Here is a 17219-nt window from a genome sequence, read left to right on the forward strand (position 1 = left end):
ACACGGACTCCTTCATACTGACCCAGAAAAGGGAAGGATATGGAACTCAAGTCACCCAGTAGCAACTATGTATACTGTATGTACATTGGCACACACCTAATAGAGACATACACATAGACCTACAGTATGTAACCATGCATGTACTATACAAACAAACACACACACAGGTCATGTATACATTTACATTGTCATTCATTATAGAAGACACAGAAAACTTCAGATCCTGCCATATACTGTATGGAGCACTCTCCCGAGGGGACCATATACTGTTTAATCTCATTATTAGTAGCCAGTGTAAGGTAACTCTTTTAAATTATGTCTAAAATCCATATAATTTGCAATGAGTGCTACCTTAACAATAAACAGCATGCAGAAACTAGCAAGTCATCGTCAGCCAGTGCACAAATTTTAAGAAAAAAACACATACAGAACAATCAGGATGCAAAACAAAAATCCAGGGTTTTCTACCTTTTTTGCTTAATTTCTCAGGGTATCTTGAATGATTGTGTTACCACATCCATATTACACCCTCTGTGATTAACTGAACAATCTGTAGACACTGTGTTTGTCTTCTTGCGACTGACAATCCTTCAAATGGGTGAATAAGAGAGGGGAACGGTGCCAGAGAAAAAAGAAAAAGGGTGTCTTGTTTCCTCATTGTTTGCAACAATGACCTCTGAATAAAAGGCAAGTCAATGGAGACATAAGTCAAAGGATGTGGGATGAATTCAGACCAAGGGAAAGCGGAAAAGTTTTGGATTACTTAAACGTAAAGGTGAAACCCAGGAATCTGCTTTTGCATTTATCAGCTTGTTTAAGTAAAAACATGCATTCCTCTCCTCGTGGCAGTATGTGCTTTCTACAATGTGTTGTGTTGCACCTATTTGGTTTGAATTTGTCAAAGCATACTTCAATAATTGTATTATGTTGCTATTATTATGCTGCCAACTAAGGACCCCCAGCACCTATTTGTTTTTATTTTGTCTGTTTGGGGGAAAATATTTGAAGGAGCAAATAGTTTACTATGTTAAACTTACCGATATCACCTTGATACACCCTGTACATTGTTACTAACCACTAGCATACTGAGCTTCACGCTGTAGTGTTACTTTAAATGAAGGTATTCTCACTCTACTCTCTAAGGGTTGTTGTATTTTAATTCCCGAATAACAACTGTAAATGGTATTACGTTTCTCTTATTGTCCTAGATTGTAGCACTTAAATGTGTAATTATGTGTCTGTTTGCATCACAAGTGCCTGGGAACTATTTCAGGTGTCCGCTGATGTTGTACATTTGTGTTTTTAGCTGTTTTTGTAAGAATATCTTATTTAGTTATTGTTGTTTTTTTACTTGTAAATCATTTTTTCTAGTTTTTATGTTAGTTAGCCTATGTGAATGGGACATTGTTACAGTATCAGTCCTAGTTTAAAAGGGTAAGAAGGGCAAAGGGAAGGGAGGTGCCTGTGTCAGGTACTTGGTGCAATTAACAGGTTAATCACCATCAGGTGTATAAATGTAGTGCGTGATTAAGACTGGACATGAATAACCAATTTAAAATACCTTTGAGACTAATCAGAACCGGAAAGGCTCCAATCATCCATTTGCAAAAAAAACACCACCTGCCACCAAATGTCAGAAATACAACACAATACAGTCTCTTTGCAGTATTCGACATTTTGGGAAATACACATATTCGCTTTCTTGCCGGGAGTTATATGACAACATCACTCTCATATGCTTACGTTCAATATAAGGCTACATCCAGCAGCCAGTTAGCTTAGCTTAGCATAAAGACTGGAAACAGGGGACACAGCTAGCCTGGCTCTGTCGAAAAGTAAGAAATTCTGCATAACAATACCGCTAAAGCTCACTAATTAACATGTTATATGACTATTTATGCTAGCCTGACTCTGTCCAATAGCATATTTTGTCCGGTGGATGGATTTTCACTACTTTTGAGAGAACCAGGCTAGTTGTTTCCCCCTGTTTCCAGTCTTTATGCTAAGCTAAGCTAACTGGCTGCTGGCTGTAGCCATATATTTGTCAGACAGATATGAGAGTGGTTTTAATCTTGTCTTTAATCTTAACTCTGCATGAAAGCAAATAAGTATTTCCCAAAACTTTTGCTAAGTTTAACTTAACACATCCATGTAGCTAAATTTCGTGACCTGTTTATGTTATCTTAAAATATGTTAAGTCAGTTGAGGTTGGACCTGATCTGCTATTGTGATTACAGACAGACAGACTAATTGAAAAGTTACACAAAATTGGTGTCTAAATATGACTTTGCTCTGGTAAATGAATACATGTGTTAATTATTGGCTACCGCAGTAAGCAGGATTGAGCAGGATCTCCACTTTGATTTGTGACACTTAGGGAAATTATTTGGTTTTTTATTGATGTGTTCAATATTAGCCCTTACCACAGAATGACCTTCCCTGAAAGCCCTTTGTTTGTACAATAGCTTAGTCAACGTTATCTTCAGAGTTTGTCCCCCATCAGAAACTGTGACTGAAGGTGGAGGCCTTTTCCTTTGGACAGTATTTGTTTAGTTTGATAGATAGGACAGATTTAATTGAGTAACGGTGACCAGACAATGAATTGCTTGTACAGTAAACCCAACTGAAGGTGAACATGTGATGATTTTGCACAAAGTAATCATGCAGATGGGGGTTTGACGGTTTGAAGGTGGAAACTAAAAGACTGTCTGGAGGATAAAGTTTTAAAATAAAAAGCCCTGGTAATGTAGCGCATACTGACCGTGCACCAGGACTGAAATGTACAGATCTGAGAAATACTGAATGTTCCTTGTATACTAATACATATACTGTACTATACCTAATGTGAATTTGCAAAATTCCTACATCATGCAAGCAGTAAAACTAATAATAAAGCTCAAATCCTCTCATCCTCTGTATTGATCCAACTATGCACACACAAACCTTAGAGTGCATGCACTTGCATATTAGTTTAGAAGCCCACAGTGTTCAACAGTAAATAAATAAATGAGACATTATGAAATAATAATGTGAATAAATATATTAAAATATATAAATCAACCAATAAATTGTGAAATTCTAAAAAGTCAACTAATTATTTAGTTATTTAATCATTCTTAGTTTCATATATCATCACAGAAGTTTTTATTTCACTTTTTATGATGTCTCTTTATTGCATAATGTCACTATTTATAATATTGTATAATGTTATTTTGCAGTGTGGTGGATTCAGAATTGCTTTGACATTGTTGGTCTCACAAACAGGAAATAAAAAAAGAGACTTATAATGTGACATTGTAAAATAAAATGTGACATAAAATAAAAACCATTAGGAAATAAAAACAGACATTTGAAAAAAAGTTCTATAATGCAATAAAATTTACTTTTTACTTATTAACTTTAAACTTATTAAATTATTTGCAATTTATTGTTTCATAAATATGTGTTGTACAATTTATTCTTTGGATTATTTATTTCATAATTACTTATTTATTTATTTAATATTGTACACTTTGGGGCTCCATAGACTCTCCAACACAATCACAGTATGGTTTGGTCTCGAAACAGTCGTGGACTCTGGTCGTATTTTGCCCTCAGGATGGAGAAGGCCTGTGCATTTTCCTCAAGAGCCCCCAAAGTCCTTCTGACATGTAATTCAAGCCAAATGAGACAGACTGATTACTGGAAGCTTAAACCGTTGCAGCACAAGGATGGAGTGAAGAGGAAGGGGGGGGGGGTTGAAAAGGGGGGCAAAGTAGGGTGGACTAGTTCCTCTTGAGCTTCATCAAACTGACTGCATGAATTATGGCATTGCGTGTGGTCAGCGTAGCAGCGGCAACACAATACTATAATAATAGATACCAACAGGCTGTCAACGCAATTAGACTTACTTTGGTGAGTGATGTGGCAAAGTAATGGTGCGTGAAATGACACATGCTAGCACAGTGGTTCCCATTGGTTTCATATTTTTATGTCACTGTGGGTTTAACTCTGTGGTAGTGTTACAGGTGTGAAAACATTGCGATGTTTTGGAATTCATATATGATTAATATAATTCATATATTCTAATGGATTTAACACAAGATAAGACTTGATTGATCCACAGAGGGAAAATTGACGTTGCAGCAGTACATGAAATAGTTTATAGACGTAGGAAACAGATAAATATAACTATTTAATATCATAAATACAACAAAACAATAAGTTAAGAAAACAACAATCAAAATCTGTATATATTACAATACTTAATCCATGCGAATGATTTGTGCATTATGCAAATAGATGTATTTGCTACATGTTATATACTGTATCTGCAGAGGTAATGAGTCTAATAGTGCAACTCCACAGTAATATTATAGTGTATCTATAGGCCCATAACTAATATAAATATGGTATAGTTATACAGGTATAATATTTAATATGAGGTATATGAAATATACAGCAGTAATATGTATGTAGTACATACCATAGACCACATATATGAATGTTGAATATAGCATACACAAAAAAATGCATGAAGTAAAACATTTTTTTTGTCTCTAATTGTGCCACTAAAATACACCCAAATTGTCCAAAATTACTGTAATGAGAAAGACAAACTTCCTGCTAAGACCTGCTTCACCATGTTCCCAATCCAATTAAACTTGATGCAAGTTAGCAACAATCTTTAAACCTGCGCACTCGCTCACTCCAGCCTGATCTGTTTCTGCTTATTCAGATCAGAAATGGCATCAACAGGTACTGACCCAGTCCCAGGACCCAAGATCAGTTTCTAAGTGAACCGTGGTTCAAATGGAAAACACATTCTCCAGCCAACTGCTGCTAACCTCCAGTGAGTCGTTAGCGAGGAATGTTTGATGTGTGAAGGGAACCATGTGTGCAGGAGTGACATGTGGTGGTGAAAGAGGATAGGCCATGTTGAGTTTGGGTGACCAGTTGAGTTTTGGCTTCATGTTGAACAAAGCGAAGAAAATTGTCTTGACTGAACGACTCCAGTCGTCATTTGTGTTAATAGAAAATGGACATCATCTTCAACACTTCTACATGCTTATTTACATTCTGTAATGATGAAAACCTACTGAACTTCTTCTTAAGTGATAACTTCCTAGTGTGGTTCATACTGAAAAGATGGATCTGAAGGCTACCTACATTTTGCAACATTACGTAACATTTAATGTTAAAAAACATTCAGTCGCCATTTTTAAGGAAAACACCTTTAATGTTGCCCTTTACTTTGTTGAGATTGTGGAAAGAAAAAAAAGACATTTCTCTTGCAAAATAAAATGATAAATGCAGAAAATTAGTAAACTAAATTAAGAATTACTTTGATCAAAGTTAAGTATGTTTATTTGAATGTATCATCGCGTAATCAAGTGTCTCAGTTTGAATCAAAAAAACAAAAGACGTACAGAAAGAGAAGACAAATACAATATAAAATACATAAAACAAAAATAAAGTTTTTTTGCTCATTTACTTTATTTATTATTTTCATGTAATGTCCCTCCCTGCTGCACAGTTAACTAATTTACAACATGTTATGGTCAGTTTTAAGACTCAGCCTCAGTGTGGTCTCAGAATAACATACTTATTTACTCAACAAATCACCACTGGGATAAAGTGAGAACGTGGAAACAGAAACCCCCCAGGACTGTCCAGAAATGTGAGGTTGTGAAACCTTTGACATGAAAGACCTTTTCACAAAATAACAGCACAACACATAATAATCTCTGAAGGTTCACCCTTCACGTCTCAGAGGAATTAAAATAAGAGTCCTTTAATGCAAAGCCCTGGTTTTCTTAGGTTGTAGTTTGAGTATGGTAAATATGAATATGCAGCCAGTTAGCTTAGCTTGGCACAAAGACTGGAAACGGGGGAACAGCTAGCCTGGCTCTGTCTGAAGGTAACAAAATCTAAATGTTAAAAACTAAGCAAAGCTAAAGAGTCAGAAACACCATATTTGCCTGTGAAGCAGATTCAACAACTCCTTGCTATGTATTTCATATATTCTATAGTGATTTATGAATTGATAGTATAAACAATGCAATGTTTGTTTTCAAATGTGCATAACTGACATCTTTTTAAGCTCAATTTCAAACCATGGAAATTATGATTTGAGTAACTTTAAATTCAGAACTAGAATTTTACAATGTTTAACTTGTAAAAAATAAAATATAATTTAACCATATTAACAATCTAAAAGTAAGTATTCCTTTGGCCACAACATAAGAATATCTAAATAGTTCCAAGCCCAGTGTGGTTGGAGAACACAAAAATATCAATCAAAATAAATGTTTGAATGCTTAGTTAACTGGACTGTGTTGTGTCTGAATATAACCCTAACCCACTAATTTACCACAAGGCCAAAATATTTCTTAATAACCAATAGGTTTTGTTGAATTGTATGAAGTCTGAAACAGGTCCCAGCGCTGCAAGAAAACAGTCTAAAATACTTGACCCCCAATTTTCTAACCTCCATGCCTTTTGTGCCTCATGCCATACAAGTTAGCACAATGTTTTTTAAAAACACAATCTTTGAGATGAGGTCGAAGGTCAGAAGCATCTTCATCTTTACGGCTAGTGAGGAGCATCTCTCAGAGGATCTCAGTAGACGCTCAAGATGATGTATGACTGACTGTAGAAAGATTGCAGATCATTCCAGATGAAGGCACACGTGTTCTCTTTGGTCACGAAGGACTTTAACAGGAGATCAAACACAAGGTGCAACCTTTGAAAGTAGCAAAATGGTGTTGCTGGGTGAGACAGTAGGGTGAGTGACTGATCTCTGAAGTCAAAGGTCAGCGCCTGACAAGGTAATAGCGGAGGAGATACAAATAGGCGTGAATTTGAAGGTCAGTTTCAATTTGTATCCTGTTTTGTATAAAATACCTTGGTAGCACAATACTAAATCACTGGACCATCCCTTTAACAATGTTTCAAAACGTTCAAAAACAAGGCAATGTTGCAACATGTCCTCCACCAATTATTCGTGTAATACTGAAGTTACATAATGCTGGGCATATTCAATATGTCTTGGCCAAACTTTCAATGGGCTATAAAATCCTTTGTAAAATAAATGCATGGCCATGGAGGGGCTCCCTATTGTGTTCATTATCATAATCAATTTTTAGCCATACTTAAATTAGTATATATTGGTTATTGCCCAGTCCCCATGCAGAATGTGTTGCATCTCTCTCGATGAACTAAATCATGAATCATCAAACGTTAAATCATGTTTTTGACCACACTTGACCTTAAAAAACCTTTTCTTTTATTTTCCCTTCAATATGTAAACAAAGGCAATGGTTATCTTCTGTCTACACGGAGTGACTTATCGGTCTTATAGGCAAACTGTATTCTTCATGTTTACATGAGCCTAATACAAATATTTAAATTTGCTGTAAATCTATCCTGCACTATGTCCTGTATGACACAGTGAGATCCCACTCAGTGTTTTCTTCTGTGTTTACACTTGGCTTCTCAGAGGGGACCACCTAACCCATTGCTTTTACAAGCTGTCCATCTATAAAAATGAAGTGATGTGGTTTCCCACTCTGTTCTATTATTCTGCTCCTCTTCCTCCTCCTCTCCCACCTGCCTCTGTTTGCTGGAACAGAGAGTGAGGCTCTGCCAGCAACGTACACAATTAAGTGGAGAGTGATGAAATTATATCTCCGGCCGGGGCAAATGGAGGGATGACGGGGATAGAGAGGCAAAGTGGGAAGGAGGGAGAGTCCATTCTGTTTCCCTCTGGGGCCAAGGGAAATTCTATTAGGGCTATAATAGAGCCATTTTTCACCTCCTTCCACATCAGTCTGTTATACAATTCCTCCTCCTGTCCTTTCCTCTCTCCTCTCTCCTAAAGATGGTGCAGCACGATTGAGAGTCTGCTCCTCCTCTCTGTTATTTCTGTCTGGAAAGCCATCCTCTTTTCTCTGAAGTCCTGTGTCTCTGAAATGTACCTATTCTGTCTCTCCTCAATTACAGTCTTCCCTCTTTTGTTGCAGTCATATGATGTAAATAAGATTATGTAAATGCCTTACTGTGGCCTGAACTGATCAAAAATGGAATGAAAAGTCAGAAAAAGTCAAGTACATTCAACTATTTGATTAATCAAATTGATCAAACAGTTAAGGCATTCCTTAGAAGCGACATCTTTGTTAACTGAAGGGTTATAAAATGTCTGCGGCCTTAAAGCTGGTGATTAAAACTTAACAACGGCAATGTGCTTTGGAGAGTCACAGCTTTTTATTGTCCACAATCATTCCATTTTCAGCGATGATGAAGTTTTAATGTGTTTAGTAGGAAGTGACAAAATAAGAAACATTGACACAGTCCGCACACCGTCTTTCAGAAGCTCATAATTTGGGGGAGTCGTTCCAGCCGGTGGCTTTGCGGTGAGCAGGAAAGGATTTATTTTTTTGTCGTTGGTTGGTTCAGGGGGAAATGCCATTAAAACATCACTGGTTTAATTGCATTTGATGTAAAACCCCCACATGTTCCCTGTTTCTATTTAGGTCTCCCGGCTGCCTACCAGGTGCCTGGCACATACACATCAGCTGTGCCATTAGAAAACATTCAGCCACTGTCCGGAACAGGCTCACACATTGTTTCTTGTCATGTTTACAACCAGAATTACGAGAAGAAAATCCATCTATTCATCGCAAACGTCAAATGTAGGCAGAACACATTGTTCAAACTGTTGACTACCTTCATCACACATTCATATGAATATTTTGTACACCCTGTACTTCCTCCATTTGATTCTTTTGTTAGCCTGTCCTGACAAGTGAGTCACTGAACCAACAGAGGATTCATGTCATAACAGAAAAAAACATCTACAGCACGGTAACAATTGTACCAAGACAACCAAGATACCTCCAGAGCCTGATCTGCACCTACAGGTACAAACTCACCGCTTGAATGACACAGATACTCTGAGCCAGCTGTACTTTTCAAACGTCTGTCAAAGAAGACTGGCTTTGAAACCTTGTAACCATATTACAGCCACTTTATATTCTAACATTGTTTATGTTCCAGGGATGTCATTAGAAAATCATATTATATCATGGAGGTAATTTTCAGCTCATGCTGAGAATATTGGCAACTGCAAGTACTGCAGACATGAAGCATATCCATGAGGTCTGAATAACAGCAAGTCATTTAATAAAGATATCTGAGTTATTGAATGTCTCCTAGTTGGTAGCTTTTAACTCTGGGCCAACTCTGTGGTGACGAACTGGAAAGAGACGTCATCGTAATGAACAGGAAGTATATTTCTCTTCTGTTGCAGCAAACACAACACACAACCTTTGGATAACTATTATGCTGCCCCCTGAGCTTCTCTAGACACTAAATGGCTGACAACAGTCACTTAACCACCCTTAACAGCATGTACTCTGCTGTGGCTATGGCTATGTGTTGGCATTTCTCACACATACCAGAGCCATCACAGGCGCAGGTAACAACAAGGGAACGTTGAAGGGGCAGACTTGGCTAACAACATTTGTCACCGATAAATATTTCAATGTTTCTATCACAAAGGTAAAACAAGAAGAGACATGCTTGTGTTTTACTGCTTGTGGTCTTGTTCCACTTGTTCTTACTGAAGTTGCCTTCTGATGGTGTCTTTAAAACAACTGATGGGAAATGATTGGTGTTATATTAGTCATTGTGATCTCAAGTCTCATCAAAGTAATAGGCACACTGACCTAAATGGAAATGAATTGCTGCCTGCAAGTAGAAAATCAATCTTTCCAAGGATTAGTCACACACATAATCCCCCCACAAAACCATAATAATAATTTTTATACTTCAGTTGTTGTATGGATTAAAGTAGCTAGCTATTTGTTTCCCCCATTTTTTCCATTTCTGTGCTAAGCTAAACTCATCGGCTGCTGGCAGTGGGTTCATATTTACTGGACAGATGTGAGAAAGGTATCAGCCTTCTCTCCTGATTCTCAGCAAGAAAGCAAATTAGTGCAACTATTGCCAAAACATCCTGACCAACAGGATGATCTCTCCAAGACGTGTGTTTTTTGTGAGACGTCCACTATATCTGGTATCTGGACTGTGTTTTTGGCACAGAGCGCACAGGAAACTGGAAATCTGTCCCCATATTCTGAAATCTGATTAGCCTTCAGAATAGCCAAGGACATACACTGGTGTTCTGCATCTCATATAATACACAGGCTTGAGTTTCAATCCCAGCCACCCGTCTCTGTGGTGAATGAAGGTATAGAGTGATGATCATGATGTCACATTGATATGGCCTCTAAATAAAGGAGTGATGTAATGTTGCACTGTGGATGTGGAAGAGGACACGGGAGCAGATTATTGTACTCCAAAAGACAATACATCTCTCTAATATGACATGGACCTTTCCCACATCTATCTAGACATCCAAGAAAGAGAAAGAGCCTGTGGGTTCTGGTACTTCATCCCTGTGTTTTTTATGTAATGTAGACAGTGATACCATGTTATCGAGAGTTTTTCCGATAGCATCCTGTGAACAAAGAAACCATTGTGCTAGAGACGCCAAAATCTCTTGTGGAAGGTTAAAAATGACTCCTCCTGGCCTGCCGCTTACATGCTAATGATGCAAAAATGATAAAGCATTTTTGTTGTTACCTAATGGGTTTTAAATGGACCTCAACTGTCTCTGAGGACAGTACAATCCTCCATGAGCTAACATAGTACATTTCTAGGTTCTTTCCACTGTATTGTTCAGGTATGTTCATGGTCGGTGATGACAGACAGAGGCCCAATCGGTCAACATCAGTTTTACTGCTGACCTGAGGCAGAATCTGTTGCAACTTGTCTGTTTGTGATGTATGCAAACTGCATTGGGGATTTTGTGAATTGAGAGTGGGAGGCCTGCCTTTAAGTATTTCTAAGAAAAAACAGTTGAACCCAAAACACTTCAGTGACGCATGATAAGCTTGGTTAAGCATGTACACACACCTTGTGTGAAAGGTTGAAAGATTCATCACACAAAAATATAGGGAACAAATGTCTTTGAACGCCCCCGTGTATCCCAAGGGATCTTTGGGTAGCCACTGTTTAAAAGGCTTTTCTCTCAATTTAATTCAGGAAGGCTCAGATTGCTGATGGCTCAATACCCTTCAGCCAATAGCAGAGCTTTGCAGCTAATGCCGGTGGGGCCCATCTGCAGCACCTGTGGAGGGCTGGCCATACAGCCTTCAGACTCATTCTGAAACGTCCCTTCAGGAAAAATACAGCTGTCAGAACTGTAGAAATAAGATCAGGGGCAAAGTTATTAGAAAGTTAAGCTCTCTCTCTGCTGTTTTTCAGATTTCTGACCTTCTTTGGTACACTTAAACTTAGACCTAGCGAATATAGTAGACTTGGACCATGGTCAAACTGGAGGCCCCTTTACACTGTGAAGTGGGCTGTCAGACCAAAGCTGACAATCATTAGAGAAACATGGGTAAAATCTTTGGTCATCAAGTAAAAAACAGTTGTCCTACAGTAGATTGCAATGTGAGACTAGCCCTGATCCAGGATCATGTACTGCACCAATATATACATATATATATATATATATATATATATATATATAGAGATCAATCCATTTATTATCTTAAGATACAGGCTATGTGTCGCAGCCTATTTGTCAGTCCCAGTCGGTCTGTCTGTCAAACATAAGTCCTTCACTGTGGTCTGAAAAATATCCAGGACGTGATGCTTGTTATTTCACTCTTCTGTTTTTTTTAATTGCCATGATTGGCTAAGGTTTTTGTCTGTATATTATCCACAATATCTACACATCTGGAAGAACAGAATCCTTTGGTTATACAGACACTGATATACAATCCCACATCACCATCATGTCCAAGTTATATTTTATGCATCCATGTGAAGAGATAAAAGTGACAACAACATCAAGAGACAGTTGTTTACCCTCAGGGCATTCCTCCTCTTCAGTACGTGTTGTGACCTCTTGGGCTGAGTTTAACCAAGAGGGTCATCGTGTCTGTCTGGCACACAAAACAACAGATACTGTGGCATTCAGCCCTGCTCTTCTCAATCCCATTATCCTCTTCCCATTCCAGATTTGTTCAGAGGCAGCGCCAAGTGTCAGGTTCAGCTACAGTATCAGCTGTCAGGGATTGGAGTTAGATCAAAGTGGGATAGTGAAAAGAGTGCGATCCACACCCCGACTCCTAACCGTACAAAGAAGCTAAGGAGCAAACCCCCCTCCCCCGGGAGTTGTAATGGGAGCGGCCGATTACCCCTGTGTACCACAGCCATTTGGGCCAACCCGAGGGAGCCACAGTGGAGGATAGCATGCTGCCAACGATGAGGCCTTGCATAGCATGGACCAAAGGTAGACGATCCCTAAGGCTGGCAATAGAGGGAATATTCTTTTCCCAATGAGCTGTTAGGACTACAAATACGACCATCAACACCAAATGCTTTCTGAATCTTTGTATACACAACTGCTGCGCTGGCTCATCACATTATATATCCTGTTGTTTGTGAAACTCATTAATTGCAGCACACCCTACACTCAACAGGCCCACATTCACCCCATCCTTGTCCGTGTCAATCTGGTGTTTTCCTGTCTCCTGCATCATGACGAGCTATCCTCCTCTTCCTCCTCAGAAATCAAGAGAAAATTGAGTTAGGGCCGATCCGCTGCCCAATTTATCTCAAATCCTCGGCGATGCAGATCTAATTTCAGCCTCTTAGTACCACAAACAGGAAGAAGAAGCCAGTCGATAAACAGGTCACTGTTAGAGGGAGTGAAGTGGTGGTGGTGGTGGTGGGGCGGAGGAAAGAGAATATGGTGACACAGTGGAAAAGGAAAGCAGGAGGGTTGTCATTACCTTTTGTCCAGTCCATCACTCACTCCATCAAGCTCTGGCTTTCTAATTCCTGGGATAACCTTAATTAGAGTATGTAGGCAAATTAGCTAAAAGCATTTTAAGTGAATTGGAAATACTCTGTAAACTGCATGTACTCTGGTCTGACGAAATGTCTTGAAAACTGGTAACATTTTCTCCCTATAAATGAACACTTCACTTTGACGCATAATAATAACAATTTCTAGCCTTTGGACATTGACACGAATAGTTCCGCATCATGGAAAATGCAGCATGTTAACTTAGCTTAGCACAAAAAACTAGACACAGTTAGCCTGGCTCTGTCCAAATGTTTTTACATGTGTTGTTTTAACACTTTTTTTGTATGGATTAAACAAACAAGATATAACATGTTAATTAGTGAACTTTAGAAGCACCGGATTTTGTTACCTTTGGACAGAGCTGTTTAAAAGTAGCGTGAAGCTGGAACTTGAAAAAATGCAACACATGAGAGCAGCCATGGGGCTGCTTGAAGGATGAGATGTACATTTTATATATAATTTACTAACTACATTTAGTGACAATAATTTTGAAGAGGAGAGACACAAAAAAGCTAAATGCCCAGATGCTTCTCAAATCTTTTGGGAGTCGCTGACTGTACTGTGGGTCTGAGGACTAAAGGAAGCAGTCATGGCTTGACAACAGAACCAGATGGCAAGAGGAAGCCCTCTGGTAAATCTGTGATCTAATATTTCAAATGAAAGGCTGATGGAAACAGCATGTCACAGACAACATAATTCACAATTATGGCATTTTATCATAATGGTTTTTTTATGGAGTTAATTAATGACTAAACATGACCACATACAACGTAATAGTTATTATACCTATAGCAGGGAAGAGGGGCTGATAAAATCTAATTAGATTTTTGGTTTTATTTCAGTTTTAATGGGACATAATAGTGTTACAATAAAGAAATACATTAAGACTGATTGCCGTTGTTCGGTCACTTGCTCTATCGCCCCTGGCGTACTACTGCTCTCATTTGGTCAAATGCAAAAACTTCAAATTGCACAGAACAGAGCAGCCAGCTAATGGGGATCCAAAAAAAGAATAAAGAATAAAGACTATAGATAAAAAATAAAGAAAAACATGGATTTCACTCTCGTGGGCAGTAAAGATGTCACAGTAAATCCATGAAGAACCCAGCATGGATGAAAGTCACGGTACATATATTTCACTTTACAAAGTGCTGAGTTTTCACACTTGGTTTGCTGAGTCAATTTCATGTCTTCTAGGATTGCAGCTACAGTCCCCCGACTGTCCAGCCTTCTCAGGAGTATAGAATTCACCAGGGAAATCTAATTACTCTCGACAGAAACAGTAGATGGCCGGATATGTTTTTATCAAGAAAGGTCTTATCAAAACAATAGGCCTTGTGAAGAACAAGAAAAACAAACAAACAAAAAAGAAACATCTGTGAATTTCTGTTCACACAGGAACAGACAGATGTGCTAAAGCATACTTGCTGCTCATTTATTGCATAATTATTTTATCTATGATTAGAATTAAAATATTGAGCCTAATTCCTTGTTCATTCATGCAGAGACACAGCCCACATTCATCCTCATAACCGGACACTGAACATGTCTTTCAAACTGGCGGCATTCAACAAACACACTGAAGTGTTGGGATGTTGGGGGAATTCTTGGTGGGAAATACAATTTCCCTAACCACAAAGTAGAACTTCTATTCATTAAAACTTTCATATAAATCCTCTCTTCATAAATGGACTCAAGTTCTGATGTAATTATGCTGGGAGCAGCAGTGCATTGTGATCAGTGGTGCTGACATGAGGGGTGGTATGAGGTCAAACGTCAAATGGGACCTTTCCTGACCCCTCCAACACACCACACAGGGGACTTTATGAACGAATCCAATTTAGCCCTCTAAGCCCTCAGCATCTTTCAAAAGTCAACAAGCTGTCACTCATATTTCCCTCTCTTCCCCATCCACCACCTTCTCTTTCACTATCTTCCTCTTACCTCCTTCCTGTGGCTACAAACTACCTCTTCATGGCACAGGCCTGCTTCTAAAAACAGCTCAGGTCTGAAGTGGAGGGATAAGTATTCAGGAGGGTTTGATGGCTCAGAGCTGGAAACTGCTTGATAGACAATCCTTGCCAGGAAATCAGACCTGGATGATGCAGATGAGGAGGTTGTATATATATATAGATAGCCTATAGATGCAAAGGAATTCATGAAAGTTTGATGTAGTTTACCAGCCTGCTCTTTTTTTCTTCCAGCCATCTAATGTCGAGACAGTCCACCCAGGAGCTCTCTACATCAAGGAGAGCACGATAAAGTGATCGTATGACAGCAGTTTACAAATGAAAGATAAAGTACGACTCGCCACATGTGGATTTTGTTAAGTTTGACAGATGTGGGTGGGTTCAAAAAGGTGGGACAAAATCTGTGAAGCTCAAGGAATTGCATTTAGTTAATTAAATTAGATACAAGATAGAAAGTTAAAGAAATGGACGGAATAAAGGGGACTGAAAAGACGATATGAGAGCGACCAGGGAGGGATTAAAGGGCCACATGCATTTCAGGAGGATACATTATACCTTTGATTTTTGACCTTTTTGATTTCCCAAATACTAATCAGGGTAAGTCACTGTTATTCTCTGCATTTTTGGTCTAGGGATGGTAATGTCTGTCTGTCTGTCAGTTGGTCAACCACTTTGGTCCAGACTGAAATATCTAAACAACTATTGAGATACTAATGACTTCAATGATCCCCTGACTTTTCCTCTTGTGCTACCATGAGGTTAACATTTTTGGTTTTGAGTGAAATGTCTCAATAACTGTTAGATGGACTGCCATGAAACATGGTACATAAATTCATGTCCCCCTCAGAATAATATTCATTTAGAACCTTCATTAGGGTAAATTTATTTTGTCTAATACTTTGTCTAATGATTTATAACTAAATATGTGGAAAATCAGTAACATTCCCGTCATCCTCAGCTGTATTTTGGGTTTTACTTTTTGTCCATTTTTTCTTTCCATGTTAAAGAGGTTTTATGGGGGAGTTTTTCCTTTTTTCCAAGTGGTTTTAGTTGTCAAATTGTACGCAAGTTAACTAGTCTGTGATTTGAGATACACTGTAAATGTTAAAGCTGTCGAAACTGATTACAAGTGTGGACACAAAATCACAGCAACTGCAAATCTTGCCTTTACTGACCATCTCACCTTGGTGCAGCCCAGATGCCATCGTCAACATCCTCTTAAGTTATTTTCCAAACTGTGCAACTTTTAACTAAGGGTAACTTAGTTCGTCCTTTAAACTGAATTTCCCTCTAGTAATTTGGGTACACCTGTAAAGTACTGGACTTTCACACTAAAACTGCTTTGTCATCCCATGTGGACCTCAGGCACGTGGTTTCCTGCAAAGCCTGGGCATGACATTAGACTGGTTGCGAGGTTTTCTGTCAACAAAGGCTGTCAGCCAAATAATCACTTGCCGATCAGTTCCAGTGTGAACTATGTGTTATCTCTTGTGAGTGAGTCTCCGTTTCTTTCTCTCATTCATGTTCACACATTGACTTTGAAAGCCTGCAAATGCCACATAAGCTGCAGGATTAACCTCCCAATGATACACTGTCAGAGGAGCTAAGCTATTACATGAAACACAGTGTGATCAAACAATGACTCCAATATAAAAAGGTGTTTGTCCTCGAGCACCATCATGAACACATACATATGTTTTGGGTACAGGAGTAGCTTACCATGAAAACTGCTTAATAAGATTATACACATATTCTTTTTTTATTAAGCCGACAGACATGAAATATGATCTGTAAAGTTATCTGCACATAACTTACCTGAATTGTCAGTAGTGGACTACAGAGCCTGTGTATTAGGCCATGTGGTATTGGACATATTGCCCCTCTTTGAAGTCTTTGTACTGTACCATAACACCGATGACAAATTACATGTTGTGGGTGTGTGGTAAGTGTTGTTATGTCTACTGTAGGTCTCATCCCATACTGTTGAGGACACACCGACTGACAAAGATTAATTTCACCCCCAATGAGAAGACACAGGAGATATAGGCTCTGTCAGTCTCCACAATCGGCCCGACAAAGAAGGTTCAGCACAAAGGAGAGAAACCTGATCTCTTGTATCACTGACAGCTGCTTTCATGTCAAATGAGAACCATCCTGTATTAACGGTTTGAATTGTGGTTATTGTTACTTCTACATTTTACCTGTAGAGAACATGTTGTGATAGCATAGTGGCGTTTGCTTGCTTACTTTCTAGTATTGCTAGATGCTTCTGTGCAATTTCAAGAAATAACTCCAAACTTTAAGTAAATACCATCTTTATTTAA

Source organism: Enoplosus armatus, chromosome 20, assembly GCF_043641665.1.
Source record: "Enoplosus armatus isolate fEnoArm2 chromosome 20, fEnoArm2.hap1, whole genome shotgun sequence".
Classification (NCBI taxonomy): Eukaryota; Metazoa; Chordata; class Actinopteri; order Centrarchiformes; family Enoplosidae; genus Enoplosus; species Enoplosus armatus.